The sequence below is a fragment of the Uranotaenia lowii genome, chromosome 3 (genome assembly GCF_029784155.1).
Source record: "Uranotaenia lowii strain MFRU-FL chromosome 3, ASM2978415v1, whole genome shotgun sequence".
Taxonomy (NCBI): Eukaryota; Metazoa; Arthropoda; class Insecta; order Diptera; family Culicidae; genus Uranotaenia; species Uranotaenia lowii.
In genome coordinates this window covers 111,038,831-111,062,241 of record NC_073693.1, presented here as the reverse complement: position 1 = coordinate 111,062,241, position 23,411 = coordinate 111,038,831, and the positions used below count along the sequence as shown (strand labels likewise).

Sequence of the window (23,411 nt, the reverse complement as noted above, 5' to 3'; positions counted from 1 at the left end):
ACCATCTGGACCAATAAAGGTAAAGTTGTATGAGACTGATAACAAATTACAGACAAACTGAAGAACCTGATGTGTGGCTTAATTGATTGAGATTTGAAGGAAATTCTCGACCTTAACGTTTATTTCTTTCTAACTGTCATAATGAACAAGTGCCATAAAATTATGAAAAAGCTTCTTAAAATGAATCAATAATCAACATGTTTCTAATATATGATATGAGCCTACAGGGTTGAATAATTCTACTGAATCAAACCAATCGAAAGATTCTTTTTAATTCAAGCACAGTATAAGAAAAGTTCATCTGAACTTACTTTTGAAATACCGGTATCTACCGGTATTTCAAAAGTAACTTACTTCGTTTTCGATTGAAACAGCAATATCTGAGCTTTTCTTATACCGTGGTTTAATTAAAGGGAATCTTCCGATTGCTTCGATTTAGAAGTTTATAATATTTTGTATTAATTTTACATATAATAAAATTATTACTAATAAGTGTTAGAAGAATTTTTCTTCTTTTTATGTTCTATGTATAATCTTTCTGTACCGCGGTTCGGAATGCGTTGAACATAGAACTGTTGATTAAAATTCAATAAAACTTACCGTTTGAAACTGTATCAGCAAGTCGAAAACAACTGAAAGTTGACTGGTCTTTTTTGTTCCGGTTACCAATGGCTCAGTCTTAGACGAAGCGGTCCAGCATGCACTGCTTGATGTGGTGTAGAATTGGTACACGAGTTTCTCCAGCCACTGCCGTTTGTAATTGATACTTAATGCACTTTCGTTGATCAGGTTTAAGCCTTGGAATAATACACAGACCAAATCAGATTCAGATCGCGTGGATGCACTTTTCTATCCAAAAATGCGGCCGTTAGATTTTGCGCGAAAAAACACGAGAACGAAAAACACGAAATAACACGATAAAATAAGTTTCTTTAAATTGAGTTTGAATTTAATGCTTGATAATGTAATGTTAAATGGTTTCATGTTATTAAAAACCCAAATCTAAATTCTTAAACCTTTTTGAGATTGCATGATATGAGCAATGTATGTGCTAATTTTGTGTCGGTATATAATGTATCATACCGAGTGTTATATCAAATTAAATATTACATGAAATGTTAAGTTCATCTTTATCTTCCGATTATAAATCATCTTATTTTACTGCTGACATAAATATATGTTCACGTTGAAAAATTTAGAAATGATGTTTAACAACGGTTGGTTTGGTCGGTGCCACAAAATAATATCAACAAGCTTTTGCGAGCATAAGTGTTGATTAACTTCAATCGATAGGTGCCATTTTCTCCCCAAATATTAATAAAAGTTAGCGACTTACATTTGGTTCTGCTTAGATGCTTCGGCTCTCCGGTTGCATACCTTCCAGGCGTTTATTAGGTGCGGGCAGACCTTGCTTGAGCCTCGAACAATCCCTTCACCGCACCGTATCATCCTCCCACATCGGGTGGGCTGTTACTTCCACCGTTGAGTACGACAGACCTATCCAGTCCTCCACACTGCTTTCATGCATTGACACTGGACACCACCATTCACTTTTAGCACACGTGATACAGCTGACAACAGCTGCAATTCCGCGCACTTCAGCGCGTCCAAAGGACGTTCGATGTTCCTGTCCATTCTGTGGACTTTCTCTGGTGTTCCATTCTCTTGTCATCTGTTGGCCAAGCGATTGAGAGGGTATTTCCGCACCGGTGACCCCTTCTCGTACTCCGAACCACCGCATCGATCCTAGGGAAACGAAACTGTCCTCCTGCAGTTGGACACAAAAGGGACTTCGAAAAACGTCTTTGACCACCAGTAGACGCGAAAAAAAAACCGGCAATTGTGTCCTCAGCTGATAAAAGGCGGTGACCCTATTGGACTTCGGAAGGTTTTCGAATGACTCACCCCTTTAGATCGGCACGAACATGTGCTCCGGAAGAGGGCGCCGAAACTTGCTTTCCTTGGTTGGCTGCTTGTCCGCCGAAGCACTAGGTAGCGGCGTCTGAATGTGCTTTCAGTCAACAGGGAAGTGGCGAGTTGCCCTCTCGGATATCGGAACCGGAAGTGCACAAGGTGGTCACTGGTGAATCTCGAGAGCTCGATCAAAAAGGGGTCCTGTCAGAAAAAGAGTTTCCGTTCAGGAATAAATATAACTTTGGTTCCAAGAAATACTCACGGTTTCAACGCCTTTTCTGTAGACTTTGGGCAATTGCCTGTCTGGCTGTTTTTTTTTTTTCAATTTCGAACAGCTCGTAACTGGTGGCCAATCTGTGGAGCACGGCTAGAAAATACCAACTGTTTAATTAGGTTATGCAGGTGGAGCTGCCAACTTAACAAGATTTGTTTTGTTGTTTTTATTTTCCTTTCCTTTCCGCACGCCAGACTCCGTTTTCTCAAAGTCGATGCGATTTTCTATACCTTGGTTTGTTTCGGTGTTATCTCCTTCTTGCTTCCCAAATAAAATAGCTTTCGCTCTAGCATGTATTCATGCTTTTGCTTGAAAGAGTAGGTGATTGAAGATGTTTGCAAATCTCGCGTAACATTTCAAAAGGGCAAATCTAGTACTTGATTCGATACGAGAAATACGAGAAACCACTTTTTGCTCATGAAAATCAACCAAAGTGGTGTTTTTTCGAAAAACTGTTTTTGTCAAAAATCGACTTTAAAATTTCAAAAATTACCAAAGAGGGGAAATTCGGATAATCGAAATTTTAATTTTGATGCTGAATGACTGAAATGCATTTTAAAATCAAAACATGCATTTGTGTATGTATGTATGTATGGTTCCCCCATCGGTAGCAAGGTTCAGCCTATGTCTGTGTGGCTTGGCCTTCGAATTGCTTCTCAGGCTTCCACGGCCGATGGTTCGTCGAGGGAAGGCATCAAACCTTCAGAGACCTACAATGGTTGGCAATCCACTCCGCTTGCATTAGTCTCTTGAGATTAACCCCAGATGCATTCCCTCTGGAATATTTAGTTATAGGTATATAGTAAGTTATATATAGAAACAAGTCTTACTTGTCGGCAACTATTATGGGATACGAACCCAAAAGTTTTTCTTGCCGATACCGGGAATCGAACCCAGTACGCCTGGGTTACCAGACTCGCGCCAGCTTATCCACTAGACCACATCAGCGCTAAATTTGGAATTCAAATCATGCATTTGACTATAAGTTCGGAACAGAATGATGATTTTTGAATTTTAACTGTGACTCTGAATTATAAGTCTGCATCTAATTGGAGTTTTGAATTTTCAATGCCGATTCTAAATTGTAAATATGAATTAAATTCTTAATATGAATTTTGATTCTGTCTGGCTTCCTAATGCGTTAACAGAGTAAAAAGCGAACAATTGCAGGAACCAAATTCAATTTTATTCTCAATCTAGATTCTGGACATGGGTTCTAAATCTGAATCCTGAATCTGTGTTCTGAATTTAAATTTTGAATCTGAATACTGAAGCTGAATGTTGATTCTGAATTCCGAATCGGAATTCTGAATATGGGTTCTGAAAACTGCTTCAAAAATCTGAATTTGAATTCTGTATCAAAATCATAAATATGTATCTTATTTGGAATCTGAATACTGAATCTAAATTCTGATTCTGCAAACACATATTGCTTTCTTGAAGAATGTTTTCATCACTTATGTCGAAATGTAAAGAAACCTTTAAGCTATACAAATTCAAAGAATAAACATATTTTTTTATTAGGAAACAAAAATAGAACCCAAGATCTCGTATAACGCTAAGAAAAAGTTTTCTTTTCATGTACTAAGTAAAATATTTCTGCCTTGCGGTTCAGGATGCGTAAAGCATAAAACTTCTGATTAATATTGATTGAAATAAACTTACCTTTTAGATCTATAACAGCAAGTAAAACTGCAAGTAAAAGTTGATTGTTCTTGTTCCGGTTACCTGTCACAGTCTTGGACGAAGCGGTCCAGCGTGCACCGATTGAAGTGTTCAAATTTTAGAATAACACAGCGGTTGCTGTGAGCTGTAGTGTAGAATTGGTACAAGAGTTCCTCCAGCTCAGAATGATTTTGTCTCCATATCTGACTTTTAATTCGTCTCAACCTTTAGCTTCACTGGCCAACAATTTGGTGCTGCCGATACATGCAATTTTGTAGTTTACAAAAGCGAAAGAGATAAAAGAACATACCTCTCATTTCAACTTTTCAACTTTTTTGCAATTATCTGAGTCAGCTTGGCAAGTACCGGGAAGCTTGGCAAAACTCGCATAAGAATAATCAGCTAAATGCAAATATGTATGTAAACCTTGGAATCTAAGCAAAACACCATCGCTTCGGTAATTTTGTCATGCCACTTGTGGCAAACGTGACGATAGATTTCGTTTGCTTGATTGCTCACGCGGAATTTTGTACTTAGCCTGGATAATTGCAGCACTCGCGACTGAATGTGCTCTAATCGGCATGTCATCGCATAACCATCTCCAACATAGCGCACAGGAATCTCCCGTAATGTGTGGCTTCGTTTTCGGGAGTAAGTGGTGTTGCAGAATATTCGATAGTAGCATAGGAGGGTAAACAAATTGACCGTCTTCAAGGCTGTGTGGCAAAGTTCAACGCATCCAAGGCTGTGAGTCTGCACCGCGAGAACAGACAAAGCTGCAGACTCGGGATAGGCACCAGGAATCATCTCGCTCGTCAGTCGATGCATGATCTTGTCGACGTGTTCCTGATGTTTCTTTCTCTCGTCCTGTGACTTGTCGATCAGAGAATTGTGGCGCTCCTGTTCCTTCTTGTTCTTCGATGCATTTTGTTCTTTGGAACCCATTGATGACTTGGTCAGCTGCTTTAGCTTGTTTACTTCCTTCTGATAACTCTCAATAGGAACTTGCAGATCACACATTTTCAGGGACCAGAAGGTAACCAAGAACTGGGGGCTTATGTCTTCCCAAATCTTGGGCGGATGCAGCGGTCGCATGGATTCGATACATTTCGAAACAGGTGGCTTCCAGATATTTTGCCATTTTCTGGGAGTTTGAAAGTTTTCCGAGTTTTGATCCACCATCCGAAGCTGATCGTACTTTTGCTGTTGGAAAACAATAATTATGAATATTGTCTCTATAAATTAAACAAGATTCAACTTACTCTAATGGCATGGTAGAACATTGGTTTGTCTGGGAAAAAAACAACGTTCGAGTGGATTTGGTATTCTTGCAACATATTATGGATACTCGGCAGGCGGTCGGCATACTCCTCGACGCAGTAGTTGGATCCAAGGGACAGTTACAACAGATCGTTACTTGCCAAGTAATTGTCGTTGCGATGACTTTTGAGTTTAGTATTGCACCAATCTGTTCGGCTGTTTTTGCTTTCGTTACGCGCCCGGAACGTGGTGGATGCGTCATTGGAATCCAGTTCCAACTTTTCACGGTATTTTTTGGAAAACTTCTCTCCTTCCATCTTAGGTTTGCCAGAGTGATGTAAAACTTCTTCTTGATGTGATTATGTTCTGAATCCAGATGGTTTGAGTTCAGGTAAGGTTTTGCTCCACCGCAAACGTCTTCCACAAACTGGACATAGATTTCTTCAGCAGCCGCCACTGCCGTTAGATTATTTGCTTTAGCCGTTGCAACGAGCATACTTTGGGTTCGGGCAGATCGTTTCCCTTGTAAATGGATGTATGATTTGAAATATTGAACTAAATCTCAAGTTCTGACCATTGATCTCTTTGACAATGAGGTTCTGTGGGACAAACAACATGGGAACCAGCTCCTTGAGATTTTTTCAACTCTGGGGTAATGTCAGCCAACGAATGTTTGATTCGTAGCCACGGTTAAGCCGGGGTGTGGCATGAGAAAGCATACAATTTCCGTGAAATCCTCCTAATGCACCAGCTTCGTACCAGTCTTCGGCTAGAAACTGAAGTCTCTGGAACAATTTTTGCCATTGTTTTCGCCTTTGTAAACGCTAGACGTCCATTTTCAGGGCTAGCTGTAATAGAAGAGAGTTTAGCGTATCTACAATTCTAATTATTTAGTCAGAAGATCTTTATGGACAGTACTCTACGCAAAAACTGAGGCACAATCCCGTGATGTGCTTGGGCTTTCGAAGGCACCCCGTGGCTCCATGAGCAGAATTGCCAACTTTCCTCCTTTCGGCATGTCGTGCAGAAAAATATCCGATCACATAAGTATACCGGTTGTGTCCCGTTCACTTCTACCGCGCCACAAAAATCGGGTTAGCGGCTTGTTTCCGTCATCCAATCAGGCTGAGGCAGCCTAATGGCATCCGTACTTTGAGTACATTAGCGCAGCCACAAATTCAGAAAACTTTCGCCCTTTCGAAAATCACCGGCTACCGATACAACACAGTTCGGTCCGGAACCTATTCCTAAACAATATTTCGTTCAGTGCATTTTCGTTTAACACAAACATGTGGTCGTCTCCGATTTCCAGCACTTGAACCGGTTTTCCTTCCATGGTTTCCGAATTACGGAGATTTTGTTCCTGTTTGAGCACTGTAACAGATCCACTCCGTTCTACTACCGGAGTAATTTTCTGTTCCAAAACTGCTCTTCGACTGCAATCCAGAATCGAAACTATACACCGGTTTTTCAGTGCAGGATGCAGGTATGGGAATCCCGTTCGCTGCGATCTCGTTTGCTCTCCAAGGCTCGCGACTCGCGCTCCGTGACAGCCTGCAGCTCGTATTCGTCGGCCGCTGCTGCAGTTAGAGCAGCTGAAATATAAAAAAAAACAAGTTATCGAACAGCTCTTATTCGAACAAAAATAAAATAACACCTCTGATCGATTTTTCTCGCCGTTTCTCGGCTTCTTTCTCGCGCTTCTGTTCGGCGGCTGCTTCTTCCCGTTCCCGTTTTCCACGTTTGATTTCCTTCGTCGCGGTACCGCTACTGCTTACGACGGAAGTCTCCCGAGTGGACGATTCCGGTGTTTCTTTCTTGATCCACCACCTTCGATTCTTATCGAGCGAAGCATTTCGATAAGATGGACCAAACCTTCCGGGGCCCTCGGCCAGACGCGCCAACAAATCGATTGTGTTGAGAAGATTGTTTTCCGTAATCACCAAATTACACACTCGTACACGTACACGTACACGCTCCTTTTTTTAAACTCAAAATTAAGTAGTTTTGGTTCAAAACAGCACTTCAGTGGCAGCCCTCAACTTTGAGTTTGACTGGGCAATCGCCAAACTAAGTTCTGAGGGGCATACTCAATACTAAGTTCGGCAGCCGTACTCAAATTTATCCTTTTTATTCGAGGGTTGCTTAGCACGAATTAAACTGCTAATGCTACGATGACTAAATGACAATTAAAAAAAAAATTGTTTTTTTACGAATTTAAGTGAAAATGAATTTAAGTATTTTGTAAACCTTAGTTGAAATGTCGAAATTGTGAGTAATTCAAAACCTAAATTATGTGAAAGAAAATCGAACCATAATTACGTATTTAAGGCTCTAGTGAAGGTATTTTGTCGATGAAATCCTCAAACAGGTATCCTTTAATCGAAAAATTAAAATTGAAATTTTAGAAAAAGCCTTACTAAAAGCATATAAAAAGCAACAAAATCTGTTCTTGTGAGCGGCAAAAACAATTTTGTTTCGATAGAACGATTTGGAATCGCAACAAATTATTTTTAACTAGTTGCGAAATTATAACTGGGAGCTTAAAGAATTCTAAAATCTCTATCTGAGCACCGAATCTATATAAAGATACGAGTCTGAACCTCAAACCATTTAATTTCAACGAAATATCTCAACATAAAATCATCATCATTTAGAATTAAAATAAGCAGCTGACATTCATGTAGGATTGCATAGAATGTCAGTTAACACAAACGATGCCTACTTTATGCTGTAATGTGGAACACTGTGATGTGGAAACCCTTAAATCGTTAAAGCAGTTAATCGCTTTCAACCAAGAACTAGTATTCTAGCGAAAGATTATTTTAAAACTTTACAGATGTCGATGACAAATTTTTTTTTAATGCATTTTCAAATCAAATTTAATGTCAAATGACCAAAAGCTTCGTTCAACCGTTGGTAAAAATCGGTTTCAACTGGTATCGGTCAATTGATTGATGTTCAACGAGCCAATGTTTGATCGAAACAAGTTGGGTCGTTGTTCAATGGAGCAAGTGGAAACTAATCGAAACCAATCCAGCTCGGCAGCAGGATTCGTTTCGACCTGGTAGAAATCGGTCGAAGTCAATCGGAAAGAGACAGATGATCAACTGTCAATCCATTTCTACTTGTTTCGACCCGTTTCAACCAAAGTCCATTGAACAGACTAAAAATTAACATAGAAAATTTTAAAATATACGAAATTGAAAATAGTGGATTAAAACATACGATTAGATTATCTGATGTTTCAATTTTACTTTCCATGAAAATCCAGCTTTTTGAAAAAAAAAATGTCGTTGTAACAATGTTCTAATGATTTTTCTTTATTAAATGACCCCTGGAATTGAAATACTTCGTATGGACTAAGCACAGATTTCAAGCTAGGAAAATCTAGTTATTGATATTATTAAGTTTTTGGAATGGCTACTTTCAATATTTATATCACTTCATTTTAAGTCTAAGTGATATCAATACACAAAAATAAAGAATTTAGTACTAAATAATAGAATGATTTATCTTTAACAAATATATACGTATATAAATCACAATAATTGAACTCAAATACCATATTTCGAATATTTACATACAATGATAACTTAAATTTTGAAAGCAACCTGTGCATTCAAATTTGGGAAGGTATATTACCTACAAAATTATTCTTTCTTAGTCTAGTGTTAGGCTCCCGCCAGCATCTCATTCAAAGATCCAGTCATTTCTTTACTACCAGCAGACAGCCTGCCTAGCCACGCCAAATCGTGACGCGGCATCCTGAACTCTCATCAACCTGTGGATCCCTGGCAGCTTGATCACCCATCAATCGTCTTCACGGCCCCATTGAGCATCCACCCGGACTACATCCAGTTGGAATATTCTAGAGCTTTATGATTTTGCCTCCGTTAGGAGTTGTTAGCAAGCCACAACAACACAGTCAGACACACCTGTTCTAACTGCGCGGTCGTCGGCCGCACCAAAAATGAGCCTCAACTGTAACCACCATTGCCACCAGCCACCCGAAGCCTAGTAAGTGTTATCTAGGGAAAGGAGTAGCAGTGGCAATTTACGGCCATACAGCGGACCAGGGGCAAACGAGCATCATTCACCCCGACGGGAATAGAGATTTACAGATGTACAGACTATATGACAACATGTTGCATAAGTGATCGCTGTACGGTGTCAGTTTACTGCCCGCAACATTGTCGACATACGCGAGCATGTGATATCTGTCCGAAACATTATAAATCCGGACTGCAAAGCTTGATTGAGTCTAGCGAGACATGCAAAGTAGCCTCTCTATCCCCGCGAGCTTAAAGCTCCGTTCATCAAAACCCGTTATAGGTTGGGCAACTGATATTGACACAAAATTAAAATAAGTAATTTAATGAAATTGTTTAAAAATCATTTGAATCTGATTCTGCAGCTACAACTAGAAAAGATAGGAACCAAAAATATAATTCTAAAAACAGAATCTGTAATTTGAAACCCGTTCATTTTAGTATAAAATCATAAAATCTCATGAATTAACCCCATGACATTATAATATGTAGAGGTAAATTCTAAATTCAAATTGAGGCGCTTGGGATCAAAGGGGTCAAGTGCCTAAATGATAGTTTCGAGAAAACGCGCTTCAAAGTTGGGAAGGTGCTCGAGTTCTCATATATTTTTCGAATTCGAGCAGTTTTAATTCAATCAAACAAGTGTTAATAAATTATAGAAAAAATCTGAGTTTTGCACCGTTAGGTATACTTAACTCAAAACTGATGATTTTGGCACTTGCACCCCTCTGATCCTGAGGGCCTCAATTATTCTATTTCTTATATATAAAAATGGAGGCGTTTTCTTTGTAACAACATCACGTATGAATGGTCGGTCGGAATGAAGTGAAATTTGGTATCCGAGGGTTTTTTGGGTCAGAGATGGTTTGTATAATAGTTTCAAGGATCTCACTTTTTATGAAAGGTGGTTCCAATACAAATTCTACTTTATTTGTTACGATTTCCTTAAGAATCTATTCGCGAGCACGATGCAGTTAAGGACGTGTAGATAAAATTTATTACGATTTATACTTTAGAAGGTAGAACGAAGTTTACCGGGTCAGCTAGTTTTATCAGAAATATGTACATTTTGAATCTTAAACCAGAATTTGAATTTACAACTGTGAATTACAATTCCAAAATCAGATTTGAATATGATATTATTATTTTAATATTATTTTGAACTGAATGCTGATTTTTTAATTTGAACTGTGATTCTGAATTGTGAGTCTGCATTTAAATTTGAATTCTATTTAGATGCTGGTTTTTGAATCCAAATTATGAATTATAAAATGTAAATTGAATTTGTATTCCGCGTATGGATTTGAATTCGTTTCATAATGTTAAGTTAAGCGGACAATTGGAGAAATCCAAATTCGAATGGTAATCGAATGTAATAGTATGAGTAATTGAAACTTAGATTAGTGTCATAACAATCAAAAAATTTTTTGAACAAATAAATTTTTTATGAACCATGGACCACTAATTCCCTAGCAAGAGGTATGGCACTGCTTGAATGAGCGCGCAAACGGTTTGAGTAAAATCAGTCTGGATCGAAATATTTTGCACAAACCACCCTCTGTGGCATAGTGTACGGTGCTGTTTGTACAATATTCAGGAAATTTACTCAGTCCCAGTAGGGGTGGCGGTGGTTTTTTGTTGTTAGTGTTATCGTCAGCCATCGTTTGTGTTCGCGCTAAATACGTTTGTATCGTGTGTGGGCGAGCATAGATCAAACAATCGTCTTGGAATCATCGAATTTGCACACGCCATTTGTGTTGTCTATGGCATGGTGTATGGTGCTGTTTGTACAAACTTCAAGCCATTTACTCAGCCCCAGACGGGGTGGAGATGGTTTTTTTTGTTGCTGGTACTGTATTCGCCAGCAATCGTTTGTGTTCGCGCGAAATTTGGCGAGCATAGAATCAAACAATCGCCGTGGAATCATCGCATTTTTTACAAATGTGATGTAGTCTATTCCCCGTGCAGCGTTGTAGTTCCATATCGGGATGATTTTCAGCACCCGTACGATTGTTATCTAGAAATAACCAAGCAAAAGCATTATTATTATTATTGACATTTCATAAATAATTCAATCTTTTTTTGTTTGCATTTAAACAGCTATGTATGTATAGAAAGCCGAAAAGGATTTAAAGGAAAATTAGGCGATAGATTAGGAGAGTAAATATATCTTAAATTAGTTTTCGTTTGGCATATTATTTCCATCAGTTATCAAAGATTGATTTTATTTACTTAAAACTAATGAATTTTAAATGCCATGTCATTATAAAAACACAATTTGAATAAAAATTCGAATTTAGAACGTAAAAGTAAAAAAAAATCAAGAATTAAATAAAATTTAATTTTAAGCTTATCATCATTTGAACACATCTACTTCAAAATAAGAAATTTGGATGGATGAGGTAACAAATTCAAAAGGAAGTTAAAAAAATTGCTCACCTGCCTTTATCATTGACGCTTGCGACGTATCATTCAGAACGCTTATGCAGCTTAAGCATAAAGTCGGCTGCCAAATCCTGTTGCGTAGTTTAACTCTTGGGATATATCCAGAAAATTCATTCGATGCACTGCGGCCAATCTCACTACTCTGGCAGGTATGGAATCTTCGACTCGATGTTGAACTTATGGTTACTCAGAAACAGCTAGTCTCCTTTCTCCGGCAGATTAAAGGCGGTAGATAACTACATTTTTCCGACCGACATCTGGTGGTAAGTGAAGGTATCCGACCTCTGAGAGCGTCTAAAAACAAATGGGTGTTCGCTCACCAACGCTTATGCATTCATCTGAAGCATCCTTTCGTCAATTTATGGAAAATAGGATATGTTTCAATCAATAGAATTAGTCATAAAATATATTAAAAAGATACCCACCAATGAAAATGTGACCATCACAAAATGTCCTTGGGCTGATCAATACGCCTAGGAACATGCACATGCACCTTCGATGAATAATTTTGGCCTAGAAATGACAAAATAATTTTTTAATTGATTGATAATGGTTGGAATAATTGCTAACTTACCACTTGAAATCGCTGATGGAAGCGCCGTTAGCTCGTAACTGAAAAACGTTGATTATCGGTCCACCTTTTGAGCAACACAGCCTTGCCGTGGGCTATAATAATTCCCCACTCGTCTCAGGTGACGGGCACGGCGATTGTTTTTGGATTGGAAATGGCATCAAGCTCCAATCCGCGGCACGTTACTCATGATGCCGAAGTTTTTGACCGTCTTGATCAACAAACCAGCACCGCGTGCCACCGTTGCTAAATTTTTCGTAAAGGACTCCGGCGCTGCTCAAAGACACAAAATATAAGGTGGAGTAATATTTGTAGTAAATACTGGGTACTTACGGCAAGCGCGGAATATCAGGATTTTCGATAAAGGTTCTCAGATGCAGATTATTAGTTGGATTCCGATCAATAGCTATCGAAATTTGCTGCATAATCGCAAACCTCCTCGATTTCCGCTGTTGTAGCTTCGGTCAGCATGAAGTAAATCAAACTGGACTGCGCTCTTCCCTGGTCGTAGGATGGTTTCCATTCCGGTGAATCTTGGATAATCGTATTCGCTTTTAACAATGGATATCTCGTCACACTGTGCTTGTTCAAGGCGGGTGTCTCGCCACGCCTTAGTGGATGTCCACGTGTCCAGCCACGCTGTGCAATGCAAAACAATTGAGAATGTAATCTCGCTTCAAATAGTGGATGTCTCGTCGCACTGTGCTTGTTCAAGGCGGGTGTCTCGCCACGCCTTAGTGGATGTTCAAGTGTCCATCCACACTGTGCAATGCAAAACAATTGAGAATGTTATCTCGCTTCAAACAGTGGATGTCTCGTCGCACTGTGCTTATTCAAGGCGGGTGTCTCGCCACGCCTTAGTGGATGTCCAAGTGTCCATCCACACTGTGCAATGCAAAAGTATTGAGAATGTTATCTCGCTTCAAACAGTGGATGTCTCGTCGCACTGTGCTTGTTCAAGGCGGGTGTCTCGCCACGCCTTAGTGGATGTCCAAGTGTCCAGCCACGCTGTGCAATGCAAAAGTATTGAGAATGTTATCTCGCTTCAAACAGTGGATGTCTCGTCGCACTGTGCTTATTCAAGGCGGGTGTCTCGCCACGCCTTAGTGGATGTCCAAGTGTCCATCCACACTGTGCAATGCAAAAGTATTGAGAATGTTATCTCGCTTCAAACAGTGAATGTCTCGTCGCACTGTGCTTATTCAAGGCGGGTGTCTCGCCACGCCTTAGTGGATGTCCAAGTGTCCATCCACACTGTGCAATGCAAAAGTATTGAGAATGTTATCTCGCTTCAAACAGTGGATGTCTCGTCGCACTGTGCTTGTTCAAGGTGGGTGTTCAGCCACGCCTTAGTGGGTGTCCAGGTGTCCATCCACACTGTGCAATGCAAAACATTTGAGAATGTTATCTCGCTTCAAACAGTGGATGTCTCGTCGCACTGTGCTTGTTCAAGGCGGGTGTTCAGCCACGCCTTAGTGGATGTCCAAGTGTCCATCCACACTGTGCAATGCAAAAGTATTGAGAATGTTATCTCGCTTCAAACAGTGGATGTCTCGTCGCACTGTGCTTGTTCAAGGCGGGTGTCTCGCCCACCTTAGTGGATGTCCAAGTGTCCATCCACACTGTGCAATGCAAAAGTATTGAGAATGTTATCTCGCTTCAAACAGTGGATGTCTCGTCGCACTGTGCTTATTCAAGGCGGGTGTCTCGCCACGCCTTAGTGGATGTCCAAGTGTCCAGCCACGCTGTGCAATGCAAAACAATTGAGAATGTTATCTCGCTTCAAACAGTGGATGTCTCGTCGCACTGTGCTTGTTCAAGGCGGGTGTCTCGCCACGCCTTAGTGGATGTCCAAGTGTCCAGCCACGCTGTGCAATGCAAAAGTATTGAGAATGTTATCTCGCTTCAAACAGTGGATGTCTCGTCGCACTGTGCTTGTTCAAGGCGGGTGTCTCGCCACGCCTTAGTGGATGTCCAAGTGTCCATCCACACTGTGCAATGCAAAAGTATTGAGAATGTTATCTCGCTTCAAACAGTGGATGTCTCGTCGCACTGTGCTTGTTCAAGGCGGGTGTCTCGCCACGCCTTAGTGGATGTCCAAGTGTCCATCCACACTGTGCAATGCAAAAGTATTGAGAATGTTATCTCGCTTCAAACAGTGGATGTCTCGTCGCACTGTGCTTGTTCAAGGCGGGTGTTCAGCCACGCCTTAGTGGATGTCCAAGTGTCCATCCACACTGTGCAATGCAAAAGTATTGAGAATGTTATCTCGCTTCAAACAGTGGATGTCTCGTCGCACTGTGCTTGTTCAAGGCGGGTGTTCAGCCACGCCTTAGTGGATGTCCAAGTGTCCATCCACACTGTGCAATGCAAAAGTATTGAGAATGTTATCTCGCTTCAAACAGTGGATGTCTCGTCGCACTGTGCTTGTTCAAGGCGGGTGTCTCGCCACGCCTTAGTGGATGTCCAAGTGTCCATCCACACTGTGCAATGCAAAAGTATTGAGAATGTTATCTCGCTTCAAACAGTGGATGTCTCGTCGCACTGTGCTTGTTCAAGGCGGGTGTTCAGCCACGCCTTAGTGGATGTCCAAGTGTCCATCCACACTGTGCAATGCAAAAGTATTGAGAATGTTATCTCGCTTCAAACAGTGGATGTCTCGTCGCACTGTGCTTATTCAAGGCGGGTGTCTCGCCACGCCTAAGTGGATGTCCAAGTGTCCAGCCACGCTGTGCAATGCAAAACAATTGAGAATGTTATCTCGCTTCAAACAGTGGATGTCTCGTCGCACTGTGCTTGTTCAAGGCGGGTGTCTCGCCACGCCTTAGTGGATGTCCAAGTGTCCAGCCACGCTGTGCAATGCAAAACAATTGAGAATGTTATCTCGCTTCAAACAGTGGATGTCTCGTCGCACTGTGCTTGTTCAAGGCGGGTGTCTCGCCACGCCTTAGTGGATGTCCAAGTGTCCATCCACACTGTGCAATGCAAAAGTATTGAGAATGTTATCTCGCTTCAAACAGTGGATGTCTCGTCGCACTGTGCTTGTTCAAGGCGGGTGTCTCGCCACGCCTTAGTGGATGTCCAAGTGTCCATCCACACTGTGCAATGCAAAAGTATTGAGAATGTTATCTCGCTTCAAACAGTGGATGTCTCGTCGCACTGTGCTTGTTCAAGGCGGGTGTCTCGCCACGCCTTAGTGGATGTCCAAGTGTCCATCCACACTGTGCAATGCAAAAGTATTGAGAATGTTATCTCGCTTCAAACAGTGGATGTCTCGTCGCACTGTGCTTGTTCAAGGCGGGTGTCTCGCCACGCCTTAGTGGATGTCCAAGTGTCCAGCCACGCTGTGCAATGCAAAACAATTGAGAATGTTATCTCGCTTCAAACAGTGGATGTCTCGTCGCACTGTGCTTGTTCAAGGCGGGTGTCTCGCCACGCCTTAGTGGATGTCCAAGTGTCCATCCACACTGTGCAATGCAAAAGTATTGAGAATGTTATCTCGCTTCAAACAGTGGATGTCTCGTCGCACTGTGCTTGTTCAAGGCGGGTGTTCAGCCACGCCTTAGTGGATGTCCAAGTGTCCATCCACACTGTGCAATGCAAAAGTATTGAGAATGTTATCTCGCTTCAAACAGTGGATGTCTCGTCGCACTGTGCTTGTTCAAGGCGGGTGTTCAGCCACGCCTTAGTGGATGTCCAAGTGTCCATCCACACTGTGCAATGCAAAAGTATTGAGAATGTTATCTCGCTTCAAACAGTGGATGTCTCGTCGCACTGTGCTTATTCAAGGCGGGTGTCTCGCCACGCCTAAGTGGATGTCCAAGTGTCCAGCCACGCTGTGCAATGCAAAACAATTGAGAATGTTATCTCGCTTCAAACAGTGGATGTCTCGTCGCACTGTGCTTGTTCAAGGCGGGTGTCTCGCCACGCCTAAGTGGATGTCCAAGTGTCCAGCCACGCTGTGCAATGCAAAACAATTGAGAATGTTATCTCGCTTCAAACAGTGGATGTCTCGTCGCACTGTGCTTGTTCAAGGCGGGTGTCTCGCCACGCCTTAGTGGATGTCCAAGTGTCCAGCCACGCTGTGCAATGCAAAACAATTGAGAATGTTATCTCGCTTCAAACAGTGGATGTCTCGTCGCACTGTGCTTGTTCAAGGCGGGTGTTTAGCCACGCCTTAGTGGATGTCCAAGTGTCCATCCACACTGTGCAATGCAAAAGTATTGAGAATGTTATCTCGCTTCAAACAGTGGATGTCTCGTCGCACTGTGCTTGTTCAAGGCGGGTGTTCAGCCACGCCTTAGTGGATGTCCAAGTGTCCATCCACACTGTGCAATGCAAAAGTATTGAGAATGTTATCTCGCTTCAAACAGTGGATGTCTCGTCGCACTGTGCTTATTCAAGGCGGGTGTCTCGCCACGCCTTAGTGGATGTCCAAGTGTCCAGCCACGCTGTGCAATGCAAAACAATTGAGAATGTTATCTCGCTTCAAACAGTGGATGTCTCGTCGCACTGTGCTTGTTCAAGGCGGGTGTCTCGCCACGCCTAAGTGGATGTCCAAGTGTCCAGCCACGCTGTGCAATGCAAAACAATTGAGAATGTTATCTCGCTTCAAACAGTGGATGTCTCGTCGCACTGTGCTTGTTCAAGGCGGGTGTCTCGCCACGCCTTAGTGGATGTCCAAGTGTCCAGCCACGCTGTGCAATGCAAAACAATTGAGAATGTTATCTCGCTTCAAACAGTGGATGTCTCGTCGCACTGTGCTTGTTCAAGGCGGGTGTTTAGCCACGCCTTAGTGGATGTCCAAGTGTCCATCCACACTGTGCAATGCAAAAGTATTGAGAATGTTATCTCGCTTCAAACAGTGGATGTCTCGTCGCACTGTGCTTGTTCAAGGCGGGTGTTCAGCCACGCCTTAGTGGATGTCCAAGTGTCCATCCACACTGTGCAATGCAAAAGTATTGAGAATGTTATCTCGCTTCAAACAGTGGATGTCTCGTCGCACTGTGCTTGTTCAAGGCGGGTGTCTCGCCACGCCTTAGTGGATGTCCAAGTGTCCAGCCACGCTGTGCAATGCAAAACAATTGAGAATGTTATCTCGCTTCAAACAGTGGATATCTCGTCGCACTGTGCTTGTTCAAGGCGGGTGTCTCGCCACGCCTTAGTGGATGTCCAAGTGTCCATCCACACTGTGCAATGCAAAAGTATTGAGAATGTTATCTCGCTTCAAACAGTGGATGTCTCGTCGCACTGTGCTTGTTCAAGGCGGGTGTTCAGCCACGCCTTAGTGGATGTCCAAGTGTCCATCCACACTGTGCAATGCAAAAGTATTGAGAATGTTATCTCGCTTCAAACAGTGGATGTCTCGTCGCACTGTGCTTATTCAAGGCGGGTGTCTCGCCACGCCTTAGTGGATGTCCAAGTGTCCAGCCACGCTGTGCAATGCAAAACAATTGAGAATGTTATCTCGCTTCAAACAGTGGATGTCTCGTCGCACTGTGCTTGTTCAAGGCGGATGTTCAAGTGTCCAGCCACACTGTGCAATGCAAAACAATTGAGAATGTTATCTCGCTTCAAACAGTTATTATTCTTTCAACGATTCTATTAGGATTCAAAATTAATAATATCAACTGCGATTATGAAATTTGAATAATAAAATCATAATGATAATGATGATGATAATGTTCCCACCTCATTCCCCTACACATATTTGAGCGGATCGAGCAATTCTTTTGAAAAGATTTTTTTTTTAACAAATCACATACATTTACTGCTACAATTGTACTACAAAACATCTCAGATTTGAAACAATTCATGTAAATACCGCGCAGTGCTCAAATATATGTAGACTTCTCTTAATTAATTTCAAGTTGACAAAAGGCCACTGAAAATTCAACAATCTTAAAGATTATCACTATCATTATCATCATCATTATCATTGTCATCTATGAGAATTTGGACGAACCATCGCTGACTGTTTCAATTTCGATACAATACACAGATACTAAGGAATAACTGAATATCTGCAGTGACTTGCCTCATCAATGTTGACATCTTACTTAAAATTTTATTTAAATCTAAACTGAATTGTTTCAAGCTCTTCGCATTTCATTTTACCTTTTATTGATGTATCTGATACACTGCGTGCGCGAAGGAAGCTCAAATGAAAGACTTGCAAATTGATGCCACATATTTTTTCTGATCTTATTTAGCAACCAGAGAAAAACATCACAACTATTATGTACTGTACTCAATATTAATCCAATAATTAATGTGTGAATCGTATAAAAAACAAAAATTACAAGAACAGTTCACTTTCTCTTACATTAATTACACTTGTATTCGGAAACTCATATTTAGAATGAAGTTTTTTAGGAAGAAGTACATTATAATGTGAAGATCCGTAAATCATAACAATTGGAGTCAATGATACGACTGGTGGTCTGATTTCTAAACAATTAACTGGGGTTCCTTTGATAACAACAAAAATACTTCGTTTTAAAATAATGCTTAATGCGTATAAAGTATCCGCATTACCCCAGGCACTGTCTTCGCATGAAACACAAAGAAGATTGAAAAATGATCCCGATTCAAGTAAATTTTCTCTACCTTCAAAATAGGACTTATTTTGTAAAACACTTCTGAATGCGAACGTTCGGAGAACATTTGACAATATTGTATTTCCAATCAAAGAATATGAAATCGAATGGAACTGACAATTTCCATCTCTCGGGATTTCAATTTCAACAAATTCTTGAAAATACTGTTCGTTTGCCATCCTGTCAAGATCACGTAGACGGTCAAAAATATGAATTGGGCAAACGTTCAAATGCGTATAAGCAAGATCAAGGGATTCAGAATAATTTTCTAACAATGACATAATGCGGTATTCTGTATCTACATTAAAATCAATTGAAGTAACCAAAATATCTAATAACGCATCATTCAAATTTCTAAAAAGTTCAGCGTTGGACCATTCTTCGTTTTCAAGTATATGTGTTGTTGAATTTTCATTCAAAATATCAGCATCATTAAAAAATTCTTCTGGAGGGTCATTGAAAAGTTCATTGTGAATGTTGTCATTAACTAAATTTGATGAAGAATTATCAAAGTACTCACTTTCTAGAAATTCAGCGGATTCTAATTCCAATACTGTTTCACGAATTATTGCAAAGACTGGTTTGTGGTCAGAAAAATAAGACTCATATACACCAGTTGAAATATTTCTTATGTTAGAAAACACAATATCTAATCTTGAACCTAGATCTGTTGTAGGCTCGTTACAAACTAACTTATCAAAAAGATTCTTTCTATTCAGGTATTTAACAATTTTTTTTGTTTCGTCACATGTACTGTTGAGATTGAAATTGAAATCTCCTATCAATATGGTTGGGTCATTATAATCATTGTGAATTGAATTGAATACAGATATAAATTCATTACAATTAATTTTAGGTGATTTATAGCCTGTAAGAAGCGAAATATGTCTATGTTTTAGAATCACTAAGTCGGTATGGCCAACATATTTATTGAGGTTATTGGCTTTAAAAACCGTCTTATGACTTTCTACTGAAATTATTAAACCAATTTTCGCATAGCATATTATACCTTTTGCAATGCCACTCTTAACAAACAATGGAAGTGTTTGTCTATCTGATCGGTAAACAATATTAAAATTGGGTATATTTACTTCATCGTTTGTCAGGATACCCGTTTCAGAAAATACAATTATGTCACATCTCGAATACCATGCATCCGCGTTGATATACTTCAAATTTTCTCTTAAAGATCTAGAATTCTGATAAGCAATAACCAATCCTGTGTGAGTTGTTAAATTATTAAAAGATAAAGTTAATTGTCTATACGTCTTCAATCTTTCCGTTTCTTTCAAACAAGCTCTGATAGTAGGATTGTCGGCCATATTTCCCGGAAAATTTCCTAATATATAAAGACCAGATAATTTCGAAACACGACTCAAGGCAACATAAATTAACTGACGAGTCGAGTTCCCTTTCTTGCGTAAATCAACGCATACTTTTGAATATGTTTGTCCCTGACTTTTATGAATTGTAAGCGCTTCACAGGGAACTAATGGGAATTGATTTCGAGTAATTTGATAGTCACGTTGAAAATGATTAGTCAAACTATATCTTTGTCTTTCAATAGGCGTCCAGTTTTTGTTAAGATGCAAATTTTCTGTAAATTCATGAAATTTAAGTCGAGCGTTTCTGCCAACTTTCTTACTGTCAAAATTAAGATACACTATGATAGGTTTATTTGACTGTGGATTGCAAAAAACAAATTCCAAAACTCCAGTTGCGCCGTTTACGATACCATCCGATACATCTAGATTTGCAGTTACCATGTACTTGATACCTTTTTTGAATTGTATTGAATATGGATACCCTCCACAATCTCTGGTAGTTTTAGCCTTCCAAATATCAAGTTTCTTTAAAATTTGGTCTTCTTTCAAATTGCCTGTCAATTTATCTTCAGCCAAACTTAAAATTTCGGTTTCCTTAGACTCTGCAATTTTTATGGCATTATATCTGTCAACATCCAAATTCGTATAGTACAACCTTATAGCGTCACTAGGTACTTCATTTTCAGCGACTTCTCTACTTTTAAAAACGTTGATATCTGCTGCATTCATAGTTCCCTGGGCAAAATTATTTAACGCATTAACAAAGTCTAAGTCGTCTTTCTGCCTCATGACCTCAGTTAATTCATAAAATTCAAAATCCGCCCATAAAGGGGAAAGATCCAACGTCACCAAACAATCTCTGGGAGGGTTAAAAATGAATCTATCTTTGACCGGCGGAAGTTGTCGGAAATCTCCTACGGTTATTACAGATAAACCACCAAAACTTTCATCAACTCCTGTAATTTGGCGCAATCTTGTATCTATACGACTAAAAATGGTACTTCCAACCATTGATATTTCATCTATAACTATCAATTTACAATGTAACAACTGTTGACGTAAATTATTTGCGACGTCCATAGGTAAATCTGGAATGTTTCTAGTTTCAGTCAAAGGTAAGGCAAAGGCTGAGTGTAAAGTATTCCCTCCAATTAAAAAGGCAGCTTTGCCAGAAAACGCGCTTAATAACACTTTGACAGAATCTGATGATTGCCAAACTGAGGTTTCAACACAGTACTCCAGAAAATATGTAATCAATTGATATATTGTTGATATAACTAAACTTTTTCCAACACCTGCTGAGCCGGAGATAAAAATTTTAAAAGGTAACTTGTTCAGTTTAAAACATTTGTAAATATGAATTACAATTTCTCTTTGTCTGTTATTCAGCTTCCTTAGATTTTCAAGAAGATCACGTTTGTTTACTTTCGGAGGAGCCGAATACACAAATGGAGTAAACGTTTTCGGTCTATCAATACCTCCTTGTATAAGAATATCAATTTCATGATCTTTAGACAACTGATTTTGTTCGAATTCGGAAATTTCTTCGTTTTCTAATTCTGCTCTATTATCAATTGCGGCTTCTATTGCTTTGTCTATTACATCATCTGACAGTATTTGAAATTTAGAACGATTTCTAGTAATAACACCTAGGTTATTATTATACACTTCCAACCAGTTTACTGTTTCAATTTCATTGATTTCATTTCTCCAAGGATAGAATAGAAGTAGTTGCTCTCGATAATAATTGTCGGGATCTTGTTCGATTTTGTATCGATTATATCTTAGAATCCGAGCTATTTTTCTTCTCTTATGATTAGGATTTTCTCTATCTACTTCTGTTTCTTCAATGTCCTCTTCTTCGTCAGAAATCTCTGACCTGTTCTTATCAGGACGTCTTTTACCTTTAGTTTTAAAATAAAATGCAGCGTACTCAGCTAAACAAATGTTCTGTAAATCTACCCGTTCCGCATAATATGTTATGATATCTTTACCAGCGATATCAGTACTATCTTTGCACATTGATCTTAATTGTTTTTCTGATTTAAGAAAAACTACTCTATCTTCAGATTTACAGGTGCTGATATATATATGAGTTCGACTGAAATGGGACAAAGGAATACTTAAACAGTGATAAATAGCTTCGCTGACACTCATTAGATTCGAATTGATAAATTTGTTAGCAATTGTCCTTAACTTTTCAAGATAAGTAGTATTTCTTTTATCTAATTCATTTTGCAGTTCTTTCAATTGCTTCGAGAGTCCTGATTCAGACTTAGCTATGTAATCAACAATGTATGCTGCAACGCCGTATTCATCTAGAATAAGTTGCAAATCTGTATTTGATTCCATTAAATTCAATATTATTGGATTATAAGAATTGATATCAACTTCACAACTCCTGCGTTTGTAAAATATTGTAACTTTACTTATAGAAGCTCTTAAAGCGTTAATGTAATCATCTTTTGTCAAATCTAAGCTTTCTAAAATTTCTTCAAAACTAAGATTTGATCTTTCTTTACTTGAATATAGAACTTCCATCGTTTCTTTTATTTTCTGTAGATTTCTCTTAACCGCTGCAGTAATTTCGTTCTTGGGCAATGGTTTTAAAATTTTAGTTTCTGATAGAACAAATTTTGGAAAATTAAATCTACATGTGTTTTTATTACTTCGTCCTTTTGAACATGTATCAGTGTGCTTGTGACGCAAATATTTACAAAGTGGATTATCAGCGTCATACTGACATGTGATAAATGTATCTGCAAATTTTTCAAAAGCTTTTATACTATCTTCATCATTTAAATCTAGACAAGGTGCATCTTCAATGAACAGTAACATATGATCGTGGGGAGATCCCCTCATTTGAAATTCGCGCCTTCGGTAAAAGTCTGTTATTTTATACGGTTGGAATGGGCCTGAGCTTTGTTTCATTAATTTTATTAGCTCAGTAATTTTAAAATCATAGTACAATGCTGAGTAAACAGGATTTTCTTTGATAAGATCGTGTTTTTGTTGTTCCGGAAGGTTAAGAGCTTGCAATAACGAAATTTGTTTCCCTGTAGTCTTCAATACCAAACCTTGTATCAATTCAGGCCATTTATTTTCAACTGCAGACACGGTTAAGAAAAACATAGGTTTTCCGCACTGCCGCAACATCGCAAAGAGATTCTTTTTCTTCGAGCTCCAAAAACTTGGAGAACATCTGATGTGCTTTAAAAAATTCAACCCATCATTATGCTGCCTAAGCTCTGTAATAAACTGGGGATTCAATGCTTCCTCAACTGTAACACCTTTAGCATTAGATTT

At 39.6% G+C, this 23,411-nt stretch overlaps 1 protein-coding gene and 1 long non-coding RNA gene across 5 annotated transcripts in view; one reads left to right on the top strand and one right to left on the bottom strand.

Annotated features, from left to right (window-relative positions):
- Positions 1-23,411, top strand: part of LOC129757732 (uncharacterized) — a 327,981-nt gene that overhangs the window by 130,309 nt on the left and 174,261 nt on the right. The gene's annotated exons all lie outside the window — the stretch shown is intronic.
- On the bottom strand, positions 10,698-12,815 carry LOC129757735 (uncharacterized). Its single transcript, XR_008739779.1, has 5 exons — positions 12,515-12,815; positions 12,185-12,454; positions 12,036-12,123; positions 11,605-11,958; positions 10,698-11,182 (listed from the first exon to the last, which is right to left on the bottom strand). It is a non-coding gene; the product is annotated as an uncharacterized LOC129757735 (long non-coding RNA).